Source organism: Pistacia vera, unplaced genomic scaffold (assembly GCF_008641045.1).
Source record: "Pistacia vera cultivar Batoury unplaced genomic scaffold, PisVer_v2 Contig1246, whole genome shotgun sequence".
NCBI lineage: Eukaryota > Viridiplantae > Streptophyta > Magnoliopsida > Sapindales > Anacardiaceae > Pistacia > Pistacia vera.
In genome coordinates this window covers 26,316-33,115 of record NW_022195300.1, presented here as the reverse complement: position 1 = coordinate 33,115, position 6,800 = coordinate 26,316, and positions in this window count along the sequence as shown.

Below are 6,800 nucleotides of genomic sequence, written 5' to 3'. Positions count from 1 at the left end.
TGGGTTGAGAAAAATAAATAAATAAAATAATAGTAGAAGCAAGGTGAGGTAGACGATTGTGTTTATAAGTTACTATCTTCATATGAAAAAAAAAGTGCAAAGGCAAAAAAAATTGCAAAAAAAAAATAGGAAGAAGTAGCTGGTGAGAAGATCTTGAAATGAGGTTTACATTATATGGGGGTTTGTGCTAATGTTGGAAGGAAGAGTTCGATCAATGTGAAAGAGTAGAGGGTGAATGAGAAGGGAAGTAAAGAGGAGATTGTTTATGGTCATTTACTGTAAAATATTAAGTCTCTTACATTTTGTTAAAAATTCCTTTCCGTTCTTTTATAAACCATTACCCCAGCCTGACGTTACAACCATGATAAAGACCTAATGATCCGAGGTAGTGATTGGATTCTACATTAGTGGAGACTAGTTTGAAAAGTGAGTCTATGGAGTTTGATTGTACATTTGTTTTTTTTTTTTTTCTTACTTTGCCTATAAAAGCTATGCATAAAATCATCCGGGTTTTTGGATGAATGGTTTGTGAATGATTATGAGGGAGTCAATAACAAAAGTGTAGTTGAAATTCACTTATTCTTTGCAGTTGCGTGTTGTTAATTATTCGATTTGTTCACATTGACACAATTTTTGAGACGATTATTTGTATGGATCCTAAAATGTTTGTCGAGTCTTTAGTTTTGAGTCTAGGTGAGATTAGGTTTGGATGTTTGTGGGTATCATCATTGGAAACCTTCACGAGACTATAACTCATCCAACTAGGGCCGCCTAGGGGTTTAAAGGCTTGTTGCATACACTAAATGCAATCGTGTCAATCTACGAAAGTGACTTAGGATAGTTTAGATATAGGTTTTCATTGTTTGTTTTATTTTCAAGCTTAAAGACATGTTTTATCGCTTAATTTGCTAGGAACTAGCAAGAAGCTGGTTAGGGGTTGTGATAAGAGCTTGAAAATACGTGTTTACTTAGTGGTTTATGAGAATTATTTATGGGAATTTAGGTTTAATTTATTCAATCTAACTTAATTATTTCATAAATATCTTTTATGGGATCACGGGCATGTTTTATTTGTTTTCAGGTTATAAGTTCTTAAAGATGACATTCAGATGAAGATTATATCGGTGATGGAATGTGGGATGACAAGAATCAAACGGTTCATGATTCGGAGCTGAAACGAAGAAGTTATGGCGATTTGAAGTTGAAGTAAAAATCTTGGAAAACACTATAGTTTTAAACATGCGTTAGTAATTTGACAATAACTTGAGATGTAGATCTTGGATCGAGATGATTCTTTGACCGTTTGAAAGCTGATTCAAAGGGTTATAGTTCATAGCTTTACCACTTGGCAATATTCAAACGTTATCATGCTCAGAAACCACTATCTTTTCAAGATTGCAAGTTCTAGGGCAGAATCAACTATGCCTAGGCACAGTGTCGCGACACAACTGCGATTCTGGAATTTTCTACATTAAATTTATGCCGTGTATTTCCTGTTTTAAGAGTTCTAAAGTGATTAGGATAGTGGGAATCATAACCCTAAAGCACTAGGAGTATAAATATAAGTCTTTAGCTGATTTTTGGGGGAGATTAGAAAGGAGAGAAGTTTAGCTGCTCTTTGGAGATTGCAAATTCCTGCAGTTTTGGGTCGCCAACTAGAGAAGTTTTTTTTATTTTTTATTATACTCATGTTTATGAATACAATGGTTGCTTTTATTATTGAAAGTATGAACTAATTTTATTTTGTAGGGCTAAGATGTAGCCCAATTTTATGAATATGCATTGAATTATTTATTGCTAATTTGTCGAACCGGTCGTCACAGTCACAAAGTTAAACCTAAATACCATAGTTAGCGGTAAGGGGGGTCGAATCCACAGAGAGTAAGACTAACAGCCTAATGTATTTTGAGTAGCGGAAATGAAATTGGCAATGTGATTAATTAAACTAAACAAACTAAATGCAAATAATAAAAGCGTGAAATTAAAACAAATGAAGACTTTATAATAAAAATGTTGCCGTTACGGTTTTGGTTCGACACGAGACTGGCTCACACAATTCTCCTATACCCTCTACGATCCCCTAAACCTATAAGGCAAGGTAAATCAATGAAATGGCTTCCCGGCACTCTAGGTATAATCTATCCTATCTCACCCGATCACTCAAGTTCAATTGGTTAAAGACTATCATTGAACGTCGATAAACGCTACACGACAATACCACTAGTTGGTACGCGATTAACAAATACAATTTGTCAATACATATCTTCCAATCAACCAACTTCACAATAAACACAACAACATTAGAAATGAAATTAAATCCGAACACAACTCAATTACAATCGATGCGAAGTAATGAAAGCAATATTCATCATTCAATTATTTCAAACCAACGTTTATCATTCAGAAAGTTCTATGAAAACATTAAATCACAATGGACAACAATATTCATCACAAATTATGCTCAAATCATATTAAAGTATCGAAATCAAACATGAAACGAAAACAAATATAATTCGAAACACAATACTACCAAATGTCCTACAATCGGGCTCATCCAACCAGTCGAGAGCTAATGAGCAGAGTCATGGAGTCAATCTCGATCTCGCCTATGCCGTAACAGACAACCGGAAACTCAGCCGCTCATGGTGGTGATGACGGAGGCTGAAACGGTGGAAACGAAACTGATCATGGCGGAGAGAAAGTAACCGACAGCGATATGATACGAAGAAGGGGCGAAAATGACCAACGGACAACCCAAAATACGAACAGTCGCACTCACCGGAAAACGTTAATTTTCCAGTGGGTTTTCCAAAAAATTGTGGCGGAAATGAGATCCGAAGGTACCGATGGAAAGCTCTGGTGATGGGGAGTTCAGATTAGGTCCTAGGGAGATGAAAGGTCGTCAGAAATGAGCAAGATCGCGGCTGGAAGTTGAAGAGGTGCGATGGCGAGATGGCAGATTCCGATGATTTTGGCGGCAGCTGAAGCTTGGAATGGGTATATCCAGCCGTGGGGAAGGAAGATCAACCACCAGGGAGCCCAACCGTCGCCGAAAAATGGTGAAATTTTGGCTGGAATGCGAAACGTTGCTGCGGCGGAATGCGTAACGTCGCGACAGAAAAACGCGTCTCACAGTGGCGTTGACGGCTAATGAAGATGATCGATGGTCGAGGAAGATGAACCGTCGCCGAAAAAGAAGACGAAGAGTCGTCGAAAAAGATGGATGAACAACGCCCCCTGGATACGTGACCTTTCATTTTCATTTTATAGACTACAAAATATCACTTTGGTCCCTACATGATTGAAAAGTGACAAAATCAACCCTTATAAATATAACAATTTACCCCCTAAACAGCATAAATGAGACAAAATCACCCCTAATCCATAAACCACAACCTAATATCGACTCATATCCTTTCCAAAATCATTCCAAACATGTTAAATTCATAAGAAAAATATTAGGAAGCTATTTTTGTGAATAAATTCATAAATTCTTTAATTGTCTCAGTATACTTCAATTTAATCACACTTGGGGTATTTTTATCACCAAAATAGAGTCACTTTCATGACTCTAACACACTCCCCAACTTACTATTTGCTCGTCCTCTAGTAAAGTTAAAAGAACTCTTTCAACATTCCCACAAAACCATACACAACCATATTCATCAACAACCAAGACATTCATCAAAATGTAAAGTGAAGAATTTGAACCTAACATGCAAACAACATAATCCTAACTAAAGAACTAAAGTTTCTGTCAAGATTTGCCTACTCTATTCAAGCTTCTCAAACACACATTTCATATTCATATCACAATGTTAAGATGTCATGCAAAACTCCCTAACTTATGTACATGCAACATAATGCTCATTTTCCACACAAGATTTTGACATATTATTTCTTTTCATTCATCACTTTTTTTTGTTTTTTTTTTTTTTTTTTTTGTCTTAACTTTTTAACTTCTAGAAGGTCCGTGTAACGGGCTTTAGTCACATGACTCCCAAATCAAATGGTTATAGGGCACTAAGTGTAGAACACTCCTCAACTTACTCACTCGAACCAACTAGGCACAAGTCAAGACTTTATTCTTTATTTCTTTTTTAAAGCTTATGATCTATGTAATGACTTCTTAAGCTTTCTAGAGGACCCATGTAACTGCTTTAGGCCAACCGCTCCAAGCTAGATAGCTTTAAGGGATTAGGTGTAGAAACACCCTCGGGCGTACTCACTCAAGTCAACTAGGCTATAAATCAAAATCAAATCATCAAGCAACATTTAAACACTTTTACACGCAAGATAATAAATGAAACTTTGCTCCATGGGCATGTAAAGTATGTGGAGACTTGCATAAATATAAAACACATGATATTACACAAAACGGTGTCTAACCACAATTATGGACAAACCTAGCACAAAACAGAACCAATAGTTCTGTTTAAAACCGTTGCAACAAACAATTTTCAAAAACCTCACAAAACCTTTCACTAGCATCTCAATTGCTTCTAAAATGGTGATTATGCATGAATTCATGAAATTTTTTAAAAATAACTCACTTTAGTTCACTTTAACCACTTTTGGACTTACAAGAGTAAGATTCAACATATTTCCAACAAAAAACAACATCATCATGCCACAAAAATTTAAGCACAATCCATAACACACAATCTCCACAAAAGCATCATCAACAACACTTCAAAAATATCACAATCTCACAAAAGCATCATCAACAACACTTCCCAAAAATATGATCAACAACATATCCACAAAATAAAACAATCAACAATCCCCAACTTAAAATGTCATTGTCCTTAATGAACCACAACTACAAACATTCTCCCAACTTGCATCAAATGATCTTAAATGACTCAAATGGCAATATGATCAACAACATTAAAATCGTCCCACATTTGAGAAACAAGAACCTAACAATAACAGCATATAAGGTGGAGAGATACAACCTGAGGAATAATGGCGGAGTTGTCACCAACGGAGTTTGTGAGCATGCTTAAGCATAGCTTTTGACTAGTTAATGAGTTTCCAAACATGCAATCCTGTGAAGACAAAAACAACAAAAACATAAAGCAGTAAAAAACATATTTACAAAGGTGGGTTGCCTCCCACAAGCGCTAAGTTTAAAGTCTTCAGCCAGACTCAGTGCATTGACATGGCTAATGTGGTTCTAATAAAGAACACTCCTCAATCACCTCTCCATCATAATGCATCGACTAAGGTTTAGTCTTGGGCATTCACCTTAAAAACTTGTCCCCTTTTTGGGTTTCGGATTTCAACAGCTCCATGAGGGAAAACATTAAGAACAATAAAAGGGCATCCCATCGTGACCGAAGCTTCCCCAGAAAGAGGCGAAGCTTAGAGTTAAGAGCCACACGATTAGGAGAGAATGACTTCCTAACAATGTGTTTATCGTGAAAAGCTTTAGTTTTCTCTTTAGAGATGCGAGAGTTCTCATAAGCTTCGTGTCTTAGCTCATCTAACTCCAAAAGTTGGAGTTTCCTATGGTCACCGGCCGTGGTCATATCAAAATTGAATTTCCTTGTGGCCCAATATGCTCTATGTTCAAGTTCTACAGGCAAATGACATGCTTTCCCAAAAACTAACCGATAAGGGGACATGCCAATAGGGGTACGATATACGGTTCGATAGGCCCAAAGTGCATCATTCAAACGCACCGACCAATCCTTACGATCGGGCCGTACCATTTTCTCTAAGATAGTCTTAATTTTCCTATTAGCACATTCCACTTGTCCACTAGTTTGAGGGTGATAAAGTGTGACAACTTGATGGGTGATTGAGTACTTTTTCAATAGTGAGCCAAAGTGTCTATTGGTGAAATGTGAGCCACCATCACTGATGATGGCGCGCGGATGACTGAAATGGCTAAAGATGTGCGATATAACAAAGTTGACGACCACCCTGTGATCATTGGTCCTAGTGGCAATGGCTTCTACTCATTTAGACACATAATCCATTGCAAGCAAGATATATTCAAAGCCAAAAGATACCCACCCTAATGGTAATTGTCCTACGGCCAGGTAATTGACTATATGGGCATACCAAGGTGCTTTGGATTAGGATATTACAAATAATTACTCATCCGGGAAAGATTCATTCAAACATTGACCAAGGACATACTCTGTAAAGTGTCTAGACAAGTGGTCGGTGACCACATTATCACAACCCTTTTTATCTTTGATTTCTAGATCAAACTCTTGCAACAACAAAATCCATCAAATTAGTCTAGGCTTAGTGTCTTTCTTGGCTAACAAATACCTAACTGCAACGTGGTCTGTAAAGACAACTATCCTAGACCCAAGAAGACAAGACCAGAACTTATCAAGGGAAAACACTACTGCAAGCAACTCTTTTTCCGTAGTGGTGTAATTACATTGAGCATCGGAGAGGGTCTTGCTTGCATAGTAGATCACAACAGGCTTTTTATTCCCCCGTTGGCCAAGGACTGCACCAATGACATAGTCCAACGCGTCACACATCACTTCAAAAGGTAGGTTCTAATCAGGAGGTTGCATGATGGGTGCTGTGGTCAACGCTTCCTTCAAAATGGTAAAGGCAATCATACAAGAGTCATCGAAAACAAACGGCATATCTTTAGCAAGCAAATCACACAAAGGCTTAGAGATCTTGCTAAAATTTTGAATGAAACGCCTATAAAATCCTGCATGGCCTAGGAAAGATCCAATTTGTTTAACTGACGAAGGCGGCGATAGTTGAGAAATCAACTCTACCTTTGCCTTATCCACTGTTATCCCCTCCTTGGAAACTAC